At 39.8% G+C, this 16,414-nt stretch overlaps 1 long non-coding RNA gene across 1 annotated transcript in view; it reads right to left on the bottom strand.

Annotated features, from left to right (window-relative positions):
• Positions 1 to 15,293, bottom strand: part of LOC105738573 — an 84,888-nt gene extending 69,595 nt beyond the window's left edge. Inside the window, exon 1 of the long non-coding RNA XR_001114402.2 lies at positions 15,189 to 15,293. This is a non-coding gene — a long non-coding RNA (uncharacterized LOC105738573). The remainder of the gene's footprint in view (positions 1 to 15,188) is intronic.
• Positions 15,294 to 16,414: the final 1,121 nt, after the last annotated feature.

Here is a 16,414-nt window from a genome sequence, read left to right on the forward strand (position 1 = left end):
GTGGAGTGGCTTAATGTAGCCTGTGACTTTCTCACATTCCCCATATATTAAGCATTAGCATACATTAACTGCCTTTTTCATGCTGGGTTAAGGCGATGAACAGACATTTCAAGCCGATGCACAGTAGTACTATTTGCCAGTGTAGACTTGGGAGTATTACTATCTTTTTGTATGTCAGTATTTGGGTAATGTTTGAATCTGTATCTGACTTTTGCTTTTTCTACTTCAAATGTTATAAAAATGAACGGAGGTGAGAAAGGTGCTAATATCAATGTTACAAAGTTTGATGTCACTCAGTGTAATATTTGTTAGTCTCGTTCAGTCATTCACTGGGATTTAAGCTGGAAACTTAAAGAGTATATGTCAAATGCAGGAAACAAATAATCAAAGGCCAGGTCCATAAAAGTAAGTATATTTTCTAACATTTTAGCTTTCTCAGAATGGAACTGCTCTTAGAATGTATCAGCCTATTGTTCCACTTTTCCATCTTCAAATCTCCTAGAAGTTTTCAGGAATATTATATGCGTATAAAATGTTCTGCCTGTATTTTTGTTGGTTTGTTTATTTTTCAGAGTACTCCTAGAGACATGAAGCCTTACCCAAAGAGAAGATATTTCACTGGTAGATTTCATTAGGTCTGATGCAGGCCACTGGGGGAGATTATTGGGGAATATATCCTAAGCACCTAGCAGGTGTCAGGTTCTCTTGAGCTGTCACAGCAGTCCTGTGAAGTAGGTTTTGTCCCTGTTCAGTGAGGCAGCATGGTGTCTCAGTCTGCCCAGGTCTGTTTTTTTGGCTTCTCTGCTGACTTGCTCTGGGGCCTTGGGCAGGTAACTTAACTTTTTTTTTTTTTTTTTGAGCCAGGGTCTCACTCTGTCGCCCAGGCTGAAGTGCAGTGACATGATCTTGGCTCACTACAACCTCCGCCTCCCGGGTTCAGGTGAATCTCATGCCTCAGCCTCCCAAGTAGCTGAGATTACAGACGCGCACCACCACGTCTTGCTGATTTTTGTATTTTTAGTAGAGACAGGGTTTCCCCATGTTGGCCAGGCTGATCTCGAACTCCTGGCCTCATGTGATCCACCCGCCTCTGCCTCCCAAAGTGCTGGGATTACAGGCGTGAGCACCCGGCCGTAACTAAACTTTTATAAGCGTTAGTTTTATCATCTGTAAGACGGTTTATGGTAATACATAAAATAATAAGTGTTAGAAATTCCTGGCACAAAATAAGTACTCAGTATGTGTTGGCTGTTGTTATTTAGAGTAAGGTCCTGAAATCCTTCCATTTCAGACAGCTGACTACTCTTCTTCCCGGCTTAGCCTACCAAAGGCAGAGGTGGTTTCTCTCTGTTGTGGATAGGGGGTGGGGGGCCCTCCTCACTTCATAGATCAACTGTAGAAATTACTTGGAACCGGAGATCAGCTTTTTGCCACTCTGGTTCTGTCCTTGGCCCCTCCCTTTCTCACCTGACCTTTTGCACAGCTTGACTTCCTGTCTACTGCTTCTTCCTTGGTTAAATGAAGTTAATATCCCCCTCTGATACCCTTCTCCACAGTAGCCTACGTGTTATTTCCCCATAAAGCTAAAATTATTTCATTGAACTTTATGATGCCTGTGAAAGATGTGGATGATTATCCTCAGTCTGGCCAGCAGTTTTAATTAGAGTGACTGTGAAGTGTGCTGTTAATTAAACAAGGAGTTATTTTTAGACATACGTGTTCATTAGTCCTCTGGAACACCTCTTCCTTCAGATTTTTAAAAATACAGGTTAATTTATGGTCTGGATAGGAGTCATTAACTCTTTAACTTTATCTTGTCTAGCAAAATCCCTCCTGGGGTTTCTCTGTTGCTAGAGAACCAGAGTGAAGGCAAGGTGGATGTGGCAGCTGGAGAGCAAAGATGCCTTTCTTCCCATTGTGCATTCTCTACAGTGACACCTCCCAAAGACAGAGTTTGAAGCTGCAGAGATTTGCTCCAAAATACTCTAATATTGACTACTTTTGAGCTTCAAGATGGAATTCAGCCCTAAGAGCTATTGAGCCCTTTTAAACACACAGAGCTCTGCTGTCATCATGAAATGATTCACCCTTCAGTTCGCATTCTGGCAAACTTACCCCCGGGGTTCTCTCTAATGTCTTATAGATTGGATCAAACTGAACTTAAAACATTTTTATAAAATTTGAGGCAAGAATATACCAATTAAACATATGTATGTTATTGTATGTATATGAGCCATATATGTATTCAAAAAAATAGATGAATCTTCAAAAGATACATGCTGTATGATTCCATTTTACGTACTTCTTGATTCCATTTATAGAACATTCTCGAAATGACAAAATTATAGAAACGGAGACAAGATCACTGGTTGTCAGGTGTTAGGGACATGGTGTGACTATAAAGGGGTAAACGGGTAATTATTTGTAGTGATGCATCAGTTCTGTATCTTGATTGTGATAGCTATATGATAGGTACATGAATCTTTACATGTGACCAAATTTCATAGAACTAAACACAAACGCAAGGACAGAACTAAACACAAAGAAAGACACAAAAGAAAAGCAATCACAGCAAGATATTTATGTATTATGACATGTATTAGGTCAACTATGCATAAATACAGCAAACAAAATAGAAAGTAAATAATTGCATGTGGCTTTCCCTATGATCAAGACATAAAAATCTCAAGTTAACAAAGGGTTGTTTTTGCATTAGAATGTAACGGGGCTTTAACATACGAGTTTATTAATGCTCATTCTTTTTGTGAACATTAGCCTCTGTGTGGTCAGTCATCAGTAACGCAGAATTTATGGGAAATAACTATCTCTTTTTTCTCTTTCCCTTTATCGCCATCATCTCACTTCGATGTGACTATTGACTGTGATTGATTTTTAGGAGTGTGGCTGTAACTGAGAAGACCACCTTCTCTCTGTTGTTGATTCTCGATTTTCTTGGAAACATTAACTCCTTACACATGCCCAGTCTTGATAGACTGTGAGGGGTTTAAGCTTATCTTGTGGGATTTCCCTCCTTCTTTGTTTAATGGTCCCCAATCAGTGATCCTTCACACCGAATTCCTCATGCCTTCATGGGGAAGGGGTACTATTTCCCATGGTGGAAAGTGATCTAACAGATAAATGATATGACAACATGTTAAATCATCTTGGGGTAATTCTTTTTGTTTGTTTGTTTTTGAGATGGAGTTTTGCTCTTGTTGCCCAGGCTGGAGTGCAATGGCGTGATTTTGGCTCACCGCACCCTCTGTCTCCCCGGTTCAAGCGATTCTCCTGCCTCACCCTCCTGAGTATCTGGGATTACAGGCATGCGCCACCATGCCCAGGTTATTTTGTATTTTTAGTAAAGACAAGGTTTCTCCATGTTGGGCAGCCTGTTCTAAAATTACTAGAAAAATAAAAGTAATCTATTATAGTAATTTATTTAAGTGATTCTTATATTTAAATTTAAAATACCAGCAGTTAAATATGCCTAGGAAAATCTAAATAATGACCCATTGGTATTGGAAGGAAATTGGGGCAATATTTAACCTAAAGGGATGACTTCCTAAAATTCAGTAGAATTTCAGTCACTGCGATACCTGGGAAGGGAAGGTAATTTTTTTGGGAGGTGCACGCAGTCGGCTTTTTTCATGCTGTTTGAGTTATAATAATCAAATAATTGTCTAAATCGAGCATGAAGGTTTTCTTACCTCTATAATGTATTGAATGTTCAATAATGTATTGAAATTTAAAAATTTATGTAAAGCAGAATTTAAGGAGTCTGTTTGCAAATCTTATTATACCTAATAGATTTTAAGTTCATTGAGAGCAGGGGCTATGCATTTTACAGCTTTATTTCTCAGTACTGTATAGTAGAAATTTTATATACTTACTTATATTTAATATCATTATTATATTTGATAGTAGTTATTTAATAAAGATTAGTAGATTTGATATGTTGATGCATTTTTAAAATTTAGTTTGTTCTGAGGCAGAGTCTCACTCTGTTGCCCAGGCCGGAGTACATGGCATGATCATGGCTCACTGCAATCCCTGCCTCCTGGATTCAAGCGATTCTCGTGCCTCAGCCTCCCGAGTAGTTGGGATTACAGGCACGTGCCACCTTGGCATGGCTGATTTTTGTGTTTTTAGTAGAGACAGGGTTTTGCCATGTTGGCCAGGCTGGTCTCAAACTGCTGGCCTCAAGCAATCCACCCGCCTTGGCCTCCCAAAGTGCTGGGATTACAGGCGTGAGCCACAGCGCCTGGGCAGATATATTTTAAAAATTTAGATATAAACATACTATCATATGGGTGAGAGCAATCACTAATTGCCATATTCATGTTCTCTGATTTCTGGTTCTCCTTAACTAATATCACATTCAGGCACCATATAGCACTAATTACATTTTTTGCCTTACTCTTCTTTAAGAGGTCATTTGAGATATTAGTGTTAAATTTATATTCATGTATGAAAATTCTATTTTACGCCCATTTCTTTCTTCCCTTTTCTTTTTTTTTGAGACGGAGTCTCGCTCTTGTCGCCCAGGCTGGAGTGCAGCGGCACGATCTTGGCTCACTGCAAGCTCTGCCTCCCGGGTTCACACCATTCTCCTGCCTCAGCCTCCCGAGTAGCTGGGACTACTGGCGGCTGCCACCATGCCCGGCTAATTTTTTTTGTATTTTTAGTAGAGATGGGGTTTCACCGTGTTAGCCAGGATGGTATTGATCTCCTGACCTCGTGATCCACCTGCCTCAGCCTCCCAAAGTGCTGGGATTACAGGTGTAAGCCACCGGCGCCTGGCCTACGTCCATTTCTTGAATATGCTTCCTTGCTTAAGAAAACTGTGCTTTGGAGAAATGCCAGCCTCTTCTATAATGAACATCCATAGTTATTGTTTGAAGAGAAAATTTAATATTACTTTTTAATAAAAATAGCAGATGGCCAATATAAAATCCATATCATTATCAATAATGCTTTTACTACATTTCTGAGTTTATATTTCCAAATTTCATTCCTAGGAGTAGAAAAACAAGTATATATTATTTTGCTCTAAAAGTAATATTAAACTCTCAATTCTATCTAAGAAAACTCTGAAAACTGTAGAAGAAAAGGGTTTTTTGTTTTTTCTTTTTCTTTTTCATTTTTTAAATCCATGTTACCAAAGTCAGAAAACTTTTTCTGTAAAGAGCCAGACAGTAATTATTTTTCATTTTGGCAGTTCAAAAAGCCAGTTTTTGTTGCAACTACTCAGCACTACCCTTGTAGGGAAAACAGCCAGAGACAAGATGGAGACAAATGGGCATGATTGGATTTAGTCTGCAGTTCTTAGATTCTTTCTCCAGTTATAGACACTATTAAGCTAGTGTTATGGAGGAGATTTACCTGGAGGCACTATTGAAGTTTCAAAATGTTGGCAGTAATGAATGTGTGGGAGGAGATTGATGATAAATCTGTGGAATCTGCAGTGACTGAAACATAGCATTGGCACTAGCTTTAAGCAGAAAAACCAGGTCCTCTGGTGCCCAAGTGAAAGGAGAATACTTTGTTCTTCACTCTGTTTTAATGGTATCAGTTGGTAGATGTCCATTGGCCCTGTCACAAGGTGATATGTGTATAGCAGATGGTACCAGCACAAAAGCAAGTAGAAGTTTGTTTTTGACTGGTTACTCATTGCTTCCTCTTTGATACCAAACTGATAGCATGGGCACTCAGTTTCCATACTAAATAAAGGAAAAAATAATAGCAATCCATTATTCTTCCATTTAGACCAATCCAAATTGATTGTCCTCCTCATTTCCAATTTATCCTGCCACATGACTCTCTTAAACCATAACTTTAGGAGCATAAGTATTTATATATTTTTGCTGAGTTCAAGGATTTAATGTGCTGAGCAACATATCATTCAAGGAGCTGACCTACCATTTTCTGATTGGTAATGGAAATGTTAATGTATTGTTAGTCCTCTTATTTTTAGCCTAAAGTGAGCTAATAACTAGAATCATTATGTTGTGCCTATAAAGTGTTCAGGCAAAAGGGAAGGTGAAGAAGTTGAGGTCTATTTGTCAAGTTAATTATAATATTGGAAAAGTGAATTATATTGAAGGAAAAATCCAATTTCATACCCTTTTGCTGGTAAAAGGGGTAATGGAATATCTAATTTCTGAACTCTTATAATGCTATTCTTTGGATACGTTTATTGCTGAAAATTTTACCCATAAAATCCATGTCTTATAATAATTATTAGCTCAACACTTACTACTGTGAAACCTAATATTTCACTGCATGAAACACACCATTTCTCCGAGACTTTTGTCAGCCTCTCTGCCCTGATTCTGTCACGTTGCCATGGCATTCCATAGAGCAGCCACCTGCTCAACCTGGGCCTTCTAGCTCTGTGCTCTACAAGGTACAGGCTCCTACCAAATCTGAAGGGGAGTGAGAGAAAAGATGAAAAGAAACCCTGGGTGGTGGTCAGGAAGTGCCCTGTCAACCCTCTGGGTGGGCCTGCAACATGCATTCTTCATGGAGGGATATTGCCCCTGCCACCCACCTCTGAGTGGGGAAGGGATACAAATATCAGTGTTTGAGGAGCAAAATAATCTGAGTCATGACAACGGCTTGTGGCCTTTCAAAGGGTCACAGTACATAAACAGATATATAAACAATGTGGCATTACAACTTCAAGGGGGAGCAATTAGAAAAAAGGCTAAAAAGACTTCAAGGCAGGGGAGATATAATTTTTAAAAAGTTGAGATATACTGCTGTGTGATGGAGAAGGAGGGCCCCTTTGCCTTTTTTCTTAACCGTTCCAAAGCCCCCGATTTGGCCAAGTGAACAATGGACACCCTAGTGCTGGCAGATCACGTCTAGGTCCCAAAGGTGCCCGTGTTTGCCTTGTTGCAGGCAATGGGGGAGGCTTGGGCAACTCAGGCTCTCTTCTCCACCAAACCTAATCTCTAAAGCACTGGTTCGTAGATGGCATCTTCTAGCTCCAGTTCTCCAGATCCATATGCCTATTTGAAAAAAACTCGGACACCAGTTGCAGTGTTTTGAGCTACTTCACAGAGGGGTGTTCATGAAGGGTTATTGGTAAGGAGAAACTCCAAAAGACTTGAACATCCTGGGAGCATTTTCATGCTAACCAGTTTTGCTGTCTTTAGAGAAAAGGATTGGCATTTTTCTTTTCCACCAGAATAATTTAACCTTAAACTCTTTGTAAATGTCAAAATTCCAAATAACACTCCTCTAATATGTTAAAGTGGAAGGGGAAAAAGAAGAATGAAACACATCAGTTGGCCTTTCCTTGGTCTCTTGATCCCACACTCTCCCATGGTGAGGACCAGCAGAAGTGAAAATGGAGCTCTCTGGAAGAGTGAGGATTTTCCTAAGGCCGTCTCCTGTGCTTCCTCATCCCCAGCTCTCCATTTCTGGACTAAAACAGCAGCTGTGCAGTGAGGACCCTGAGCAGCTGAAGATCCAATTAACAGAGGCTCGGGCTGATGTGTTCACACTTGGAAACCTCTTTGGAGACAGGCTACATGGCAGTTACAGAAAGGATGTTCTCGCCTCTGGGATGAGCTCTGTCAGTCAGAAATTTACTTAAGACAGTTACCCCCTACCTCCTGCAACAACTGGTGAAATTTGGGAAAGATACTAGAGTCTAATGATCTCGCTTCTTTGCTATATATTCTCACAAAGTGAATCCTACAGAATAAAAGATTAATTGAAGATTAATTGAAGGTCAAGGAGATGTTTATCAGTGCCAGGCACTGCTCTCAGCACTGCCGAGGAGTAAAAAGCAGTTTGGGTATCAAGAAGCTGATGGGAGATAAGAAAGTATAAGCCCAACGGCAGGAAAAAGCAGAACTTGAGCATGCCATGAGAAAGGCACAAGAAAGGTACTGTGAGTGATCAAAGAAACGTAGATAACATCTGATTGGAAGGAGTAGGAGAGGCTTCCTGGAAGAGGTGACGTGTGAGATAAGCCTGTAAACAAGCATATGATTTGAAGGCAGGATGGTGGGAAGCCTATTCCAGAGGGAGGGAAGTATGTGAGCAGAGGCTTGGGTGGGAAAGCACCAGGTGCGTCCAGGGAACAAGCAGCTGGTTCTGGGAACTGGAAGTTACAGGTGATGTTTGAGAGAGCAGTTTTTTTTTTTTTCCCCCAGTGCAGGGCAGAAGGCACCTGTAAGAGTGAAGGAAGGAGGAGGAAAAGAACTGGCAGAGGCTGCAAGGTCAGATGGCTCTTCAGAAGGCCTGAAATGGGGTTGAAGGACAGGGCAGCTCATTCTGCAGCAACCCCCATGTATTTTCTTCTGAATTTTGAAGGGTTGTGTGAGCTGACCTCCTTAATATCAGGCCAGACATCTTGGTGTCCGTATGAGAGGTTAGACTAGGGGGAAACAGAGGAGAACCTTAGAAGGGAAGGCTCCTTTCTCTGTCACACCTCAAAATTTAGTGAGTCTCTGCTGAGTCCAAGAGGAAGTCCCAGGAAAAATGTGTGACTCAGGTTGGATGGACCCCAGAGCACCAGCCTGCAGACCTCTGGTCTTACTAGAGAAGTAAGACTCATCTCTGGTTTTACTGAGTGACATAGTCAAGTCCTGACCAATCTGGGCCTCATTTTTCTGGTCTTGTGCATGGTGCTATTACCTTCCCTATATACACAAGATCCAATTACAATCTAAGGTGCTCATATCTGTGAAAGCACTTGCAACATTTTTTTTTTTTTTTTTGGTACTGGTGTAAGATGGTAGTGTGAGTCATAAGTTACAGGTTTTTTTTATAAGCTCTTTGCTCCACTGGTCTAAAATATAGAATCTGAGACTCTAGGAGTTATTTTAAACTCATAGATCCATAGAATGTAAACACTGAAAGGGACTTTAGTACCATCTAAACTCCCCTTGTTGAAAGGCAGCACACCATCGTGGTTAAGGGTGTAGATGCTGAAATAGATTCAGCAGATGCAAATTTCATCTCCACTACTTAATAGTTACATGATTTTGAACAAGACTATTTTAACCTGTCTGTGCCTCAGTCTCCTCATTTATAAAGTGGGGGCAAAAAATGCTCTCTAGCTCATAGAATTGTTGTGAGCTTGAGTTTGTATATGTGATGCCCTGAGAACAGCACCTGTGTGTAATAAGTACCATATGCACCGTGATAGCTGCTTTGACTGACTTGTTTTTCACTTGAGGAAACAGAAATCTAGTGAGGTGAACTGACCAGCTCAAGGCAATTATTTGCCCAGTGGCAGGGCCAGGACATTAGAAGGTGTTTCTTGACTCCCAGGTCAGTATCTTTCTACTTCCTCTCAGTGTCCTCTGTTGATTCAGTCAGCATAATTTGCTTTTGGTAAAAATGTTTAAATGAAGAAAAGTATGCCAAAATCTTTCAGGTATTTTCAATGGGGAAAAAATCATGGAACTTCAGGGAGAAGGAAGGGTCTCTCAGAAAGACCCTTTGACTTGCACGTGGGCCACTGAGGAGAGAACGTCTGATCTTTCACTGGTCTTTCACTGACAACATCTCTCAAATAGCCTTCATAGCATCCTAACTTGGAACAAATGTAGAGTTTCCATATCACAGCTGGATAAAAAGCAATATTTCAAATAATAATACTATTTGTAGTAGTCATTGGCTAAATTTATATATTTTTATTTTTATATCTCATAACAATCCTGGAGGTTAGATGAATTATCTTTATTTAAAAATGAAGGCAGGGTAAGGTGGTTCACACCTATAATCCTAACACTTTGGGAGGCCGAGGCAGGAGGATTGCTTGAGGCCAGGAGTTTGAGACCAGCTTGGGCAAAGTAGTGAGACCGTGTCTCGACAAAAATTTTTTTTTTTTTTTTTGGGAAGGAGTCTTGCTCTGTCGCCCAGGCTGGAGTGCAGTGGCGCGATCTTAGCTCGCTGCAGGCTCCACCCCCCGGGTTCACGCCATTCTCCTGCCTCAGCCTCTCTGAGTAGCTGGGACTACAGGCGCCCGCCACCTCGCCCGGCTAATTTTTTGTATTTTTAGTACAGACGGGGTTTCACCGTGTTAGCCAGGATGGTCTCGATCTCCTGACCTTGTGATCCACCCACCTCGGCCTCTCAAGGTGCTGGGATTACAGGCGTGAGCCACCACGCCTGGCCCGCGACAAAAAATTTTTAAAAATTAGCCAGGCATGGTGGCGTGTGCCTGTAGTCCCAGCTACTGATTCAACATCTCTAGTCAATAAATCTGTATTTCTTCTGCATGCAAAAATTTGAGCAGCACTGTGGTACAAGCCTTCTTCCCAAGTCCCATTCTGTGTTAGCCCTGGAAGTGCCCAAGCTTTAGGACAGAGATGCTAGGAACTGAGCACTTATCACTTATTTGGCACTGGGGCCTGATGCTGTGGGCCATGCCACTTCCCTACCACTTTCTGTAACCACTCAACAACTGCTAAAGAAGGTTCTCAGGCTCTTTAGGAAAGAGCCTTACATTCTGCATGTGAAGACAATGATCAGAAGGGATGACAAGTCACGTCTATTTCTGGAATATGAGGAAGAATCAATTGTAATTGTGAAAATACCTCTATGTTAAACCTTCCAGTAACACTTTTACTACAAAATAGGAAAGAGAGAAGCTTACTATGGACACAGAACTCCATGTCTCTGGATTTCAAGGGAAAAGAAAGGAGCTTTAAAAAACAGAAGCAGCCAAGGGCAGGTGGTCTAGTCTCTCGCCTAAAGAGGAAGAATGTATGTGTCCACTTTGAAATGAGTGAAAATATACAACCTGTTGTGTTGCCAGATGTTTTGACCTAATACATCCCAGGTACTATGCTTTTAATTTGTTGGTGACTCAAAGAGCACTCATAAGGTGATCTGGCAGAATCCAGGAAGATGATTTTTGCCATTGCTTTTAATGGCAAAAACAGCAATTACTTTCCCACCAATGTAATGGTAATAATTACTTCTAGATATCTCTGTCATTAAAATGCCTGAAATGCCATTGTTAGAGATGCATTGCTTATGGCTAAATGTTTCATCCAGGCATCTTTCCTAGCAGATCTGGGGAAATACGGCCTATTGACATTAAAATCCCATTGTGAGATGGGACTCTGGAGAACTGGAACATGTGGGGATATTGGGGTGGAGATTGGAAAGGGGGAAGCTTTGCAGAAAGGAAAATAATAACTTTCTTAACGTTTACCTTGTGTGAATCCATCACTCTTTCTAACACTTTGTGAAGCTCCAGCTAACCAGCCCAGAGCCAGCTTTAAGAGTTGACAGCCCTGCCTTCATCAAATGCCCCTGGTCAGAGAACCCTGAGCAGAGACACAGTTGGTCCCCTTGACTTTGGTCTGTGATTGAGGAAAGGGCAATTTCTTTTACCAGTCGGCCATTGCTGCCAACCAGCTGTGGGCAATGCTAGATCTTCCTCTCTTCACCTGGTAATATGCAGCCAGGTCACATGCCAGACCCTGACATGTGCCTCCTTCAGTTTCTGATCTCCTTTTCCAAATATCTCCATCACTTACCATCCACATTTGTAATTGTACTCTATGAGTCTTGAAGACTTCAGAAATCCCTTATAACATGAAATATAGCTGCATGTGATCATACTTTATTTTCTGTTATCTTCCTTAAACATGACTTAATAATTCAGCAGATACTAATTGATGGTCATTGAGAGCAAAAAGGAGACAATTTGGGAATATTATGATACAAAGACGCCAAAATATTTTGCTCACAGAGGACTTTGTAGAGCTGTAGAAAGGACAATAAAAAATAAAGTGAAAAAAACAAAAAACTTACCAAGATGAATACTAAGTTGTTCTTGTATGTAAAATATGTAGAAGAGTAGTGTTGTAAGAGGCCCCAGAATTTGTAAATGGGAGTAATTTAAGGTATTTGGTTTTTTCTTTAAGGTTGCTGTTTAATAGGATTCAGATATTTAGATGCATTTTCTATAGCTTCAGTGTATATAGGTATATATGTTATATGTAACAGGTATATGACATATAAATATGTATATTTATTACATGTATTTATTTAATTTAGATATAGCAGAGGATAAAAATGGAGGAATTTCTGAAGGAACTGGATTGTAAACCAACATTTCGAAGAAGCGGGTATTGAAAGAGAAAATTGCCATTTAGAGGGGATGGCATAAGTTCATGGAGGGGGAAACCACACACGAGGGGGCTACAGGCTGCTTGAACAAGGCACAGTGGCCAAACAGGCGAGGCTAGGGGTGTGAAGTTCAAGCCAGGTGGAGGGAGCAGCTGATCACGCAATCTGTAGGGGCAGCCTTGGTGTGGATCTGGAGGGTTCCCAGTAAGCTCCTGGGCAGAAGGATGACTCCATATAACGACTGTGAAGGTGGCACTGGGCGGACAGCTGGGTCAGGGCTGTTGAGGGAGACAGGGGACTGGAGGGAAATAAAGTGTCTGGTTGATCTCCAGCCATACACAGGTGAGTCCGACAAAGTGGGCAGAAATAATGTCTCCACCTCTTTCAGGGTGAGTGTGGAGGGTCTGCTCTCATTTCCCTCATCTAGGCAACTTCTTGGATAAAGATGAAGAGACTTGGTGGGATGGTTCCCTCTAGGTAAGGCTTTAGAGTGGGTCAGGTGGTCCTTTTCAGATGGCCCTTGCCCCTCCCTGCAGAAGGGGCTCAGGCTCCCTTCTGTGCATCTTTTTTTGAGATGAACTATTATGAAACCCATCATGTTCAGGGAGCTGAGTCTTTTGCCTGTTGGTACAACAATGACACATGCATTCTGGCTGATGTCTGGCTCCATTTTTGGAACTCATAACAGTTATTCCTTTAAAATTCCAGATTGAAATGGAGAACTGAAATCTGAAAGTGGCTCTTCAAGTGAGTGGGGCAGTGTGTTTTAAGCATTTAATCTCAAAAGATTCCACTCACCTCCTCCAATTATTTTAGAGGCTGACTTTCTCTGAGAATAGAGAAGCAAAGAGAGGAAACTCATTTTAATCTAATGTACTCTTAGTCAGTTTAGGGGGCTAAGGCCACAGTTAGTGTTTGAAGGGAAAAAAAAATAGACCCCCAAGTGGAGCCAGGAAGGCTTCCATTTTCTTCTCAGCCTTAACACACCCTCAGGAAATGATTGAAGCCTGGGAAATTATGAATATCAGATTAATTGAACAGGAAAACCAGTGAACAGCTGCAATTTTCTATCATGGATTTTTTTTTAAATTTAAGTGATAGGAAACCTTTTTATGCATTCGGTTTTCCAAACTGATTTCAAGAGTATATTATTCTAATATGTAGTAATTTTACACGATAAAAAATTGGCTTTCTACTTGAAATTTTAGGCATGAGAGTTGCATCATGATTGTTATACTTATTCGTTCTCTGATGAAAGAAAAGAAGATTGAACATTAAAAGCTGAAGGTCATCCATACAGTTGTCCCAATAGCAATCTGTGTACCTTTAACCCTGAGGAGGAAAAGTAATTACCCTATGGCTTCTGGTGACCTCAACTAACCTTTGCTGAAGGGCCAGAGAAAATAAAAGCTGACCATCAGCCTGCCCTGGCTGCCCTGGGCTTAACCTGCTGTGTGAATGAAGAACAACCCAACAATAGGATGAGAGGATGTTGCCATGGAAATAGCCCTGGACGAAGGAGCAAAAATCAGAAATTTATCACAATTAATTGTTCTATTAAGAACCTCCCATCTTTTGGATTATTCCCTGGGGGTAGGGAGGGAAGATGTGTTCTCAATTGGATCTTATCAGAGAAAATTCTACTTGCATAAATGAAGCAGCCCATATAGTAAAACCATTCTAAGTAGTGACGAGAATTGGACAGCTTTGTGAGAGACGGAAGGATCTATATCTCCTCGTAATCTATAAAGATGCAAATGCAAACAGCCAGGACGAGGGCCAAAGAACCTCATTCTATCAGGGGAACCAGCTGAAGTGTGGGTCTGGACATACGTCTTTTTTATATTTTCAGTAGACTGTTGCCTGTGCTTTCATGCCTTGGCAAGGTCTGCAAAGTACAGGTAATCATATTTTAACAGTACAGAAATGTGTTGTCATATTTTATTCTGCTTATTTAGCCTTTCTGTTAAAGAGAATCCAAGTTCTATGTATTTTTAACGTGAGCTTGTTTAGATTAGAAAATAGAAACTTGCTATCCAATTATGTTCAGATTAAACTAGACTAATCCATGATGCTCTGGGTGCCATAGACTAATCGCAGAAAAAAGAAATAGAGTGAGAAATAGTTCCTTTATGGAGAGCCTACAAGTTATCTCTTAGGTAGAAGCAGACGTATTTAAAAGTAATAATATTTTTATTTTTAACATGAGAATGTTTTCATTTCTATTCATCATACGAACATGAAATTAGACTTTAAAAATGTGGATTTTTTGATCAGTTCTTTCATTTATTTGTATTAAGTGGATTAAATAATTATTGAGCAAAGGATGTATGTCAACTTAACTTCTTTTTTGCATGACAGATAGCAATATGAAACACTGTTTGCTGTATTTCCTAAATAGTGAGTTACTCATGTTAATCAGTTTTTAAAATAATTTGTGGTGCTAAAACAAAGCAGGTGGTTAAGCTCAGACATTGATTTTCTCTTTAATGGGTATTTCATCAGTGAAATTTTAACCACCGATGAAGGAGAATGTAAACCATAGTAGGCGTTCACTGAAGACTCTTGCTTACAATGAGAAGATATGTTTTTCTGTCACGGCGTAAGATGCCAACATTTCATCCATGAATATATGAACTTATTTTAACTCCAGATGTTGATAGGAAATTAATCTTATACTGGGGAGCATTATCAGCTTTCATTAGAACTTGGGAAGTTTACATTTAGTAGAAATAAACTTTTTAAATGAAGGGACATGTGTTGGAAATTCTGTTAACTAACAATGAAATCCAGCTCTTGGGCTTCTTATTTACCCATCTGCTCCCTGCAGTTAGTTTATTACTTGTTTGGTGCGATTCTGGTATGGTTAGGGCCAGGATTCTGTTTGCTAACCCCCCAGGTACCTGTGGTTGGAAGGCCCATCTCAAATAATATAATAGACTTGGCCAGACTCATTGAACTCTCTCTGTGGCCTTTGGCTGGTTTTTAAGCTTTTTCTCTGCTATAGATAATAGTTTTTCTTAAGTGGCAGCAACATAGCTCTAAAAATACATCTACAATAAGGTCCTAGTTGTACTTACCTTATAGTTCAGCAGCACCTTGCTGGTGGCGATCATGCTTCTTAATTTCCATTTGCTTTAGTTTGCTGGTAAGCACATACCTGCTTGTAGGGTGCTAAGAGTGTTCTTTCTGGCTGAGATGTTTGCAGCGTTGGCCTTCGTCTTTATAGTTCTCACTTTATTTGGAACCTCTCCAGGTTTTCTCTGTTTATTAACCCTCAACTGGATGGCTTGGCTGAGGCAGCAGAACCAAAAGTAAAGATGGTAATGGGTTTCTGTTGTTTTACCTGTTTGGGCCAATAGAAGAATGAAAGGGAGAATGATGATCAAGATCAAAATGTAAAAAACAGTGCTAATCTTTCCTTACATAGAGAGAGGCAGCAGATATCTACCTGGTCTCCCCCATTTAAAACGATTATGCATAATTTCTGCTGGTTTGGATAATCAGTTCTGTATTATAATTATGGAAAGATATTTAATTATGTCCAGTTTACTTATGGACTACATTTTTATTGTTCTCAATTTTGTTCAGAGGAAAAAAATTATATATATTTAGTGAAGTTTACATAGAAATCTTCCCAAAATAATTTTGTAAGGAATAGGGTAGATCAAGTCTCTCAATGACTAGATATTTAAGTGCAGACAAGAGAATATTTACTGATTTATAACTAATAAAGCTTCAACTTAACTGCTCTTCAATGACACCTATAAAAATGGTATTAAAGTGTGATGAGCAATTTAAAAGACAAGGACTACTGAGAAGAGTTTTTTATATTTTTGTAGCTATCTGCACTTTATTTTTAATATTTTATTCTATGCGTGCAGACTTAACTATGAAATAAATCCACAAACTCTTCAGTGTAAATGAGGAGCTAAATATAGAATGTAAGAATCACAAAAATAATTATGTCATAAATGAAAGCAAAAATTAGATGATAAATATGTGTGTGGAAAAATGCCAAAAATTGCCAACCACTATACTTTGAATGTACGTATTAAAAAACCAACATGGCATTTTGTGAAGAGAGTTCAAGATAATTTTTATAGGGTTAACATTACATATTTTAAACAGCATGCTATTTTGTCAATAGAGTTTAAGATAATTTATATAAGATAAACATACAAATTTTTAAAATTGCATGGCATTTTGTCAAGAGAGTTTATGATAATATTGGGTTGAATAGACACTTTCAACTGAAAGGGGAAAAACTATTTTAACAGTTTTTGGATGTTAACACTACCAGCTC

This window comes from Nomascus leucogenys, chromosome 14, assembly GCF_006542625.1.
Source record: "Nomascus leucogenys isolate Asia chromosome 14, Asia_NLE_v1, whole genome shotgun sequence".
Classification (NCBI taxonomy): domain Eukaryota; kingdom Metazoa; phylum Chordata; class Mammalia; order Primates; family Hylobatidae; genus Nomascus; species Nomascus leucogenys.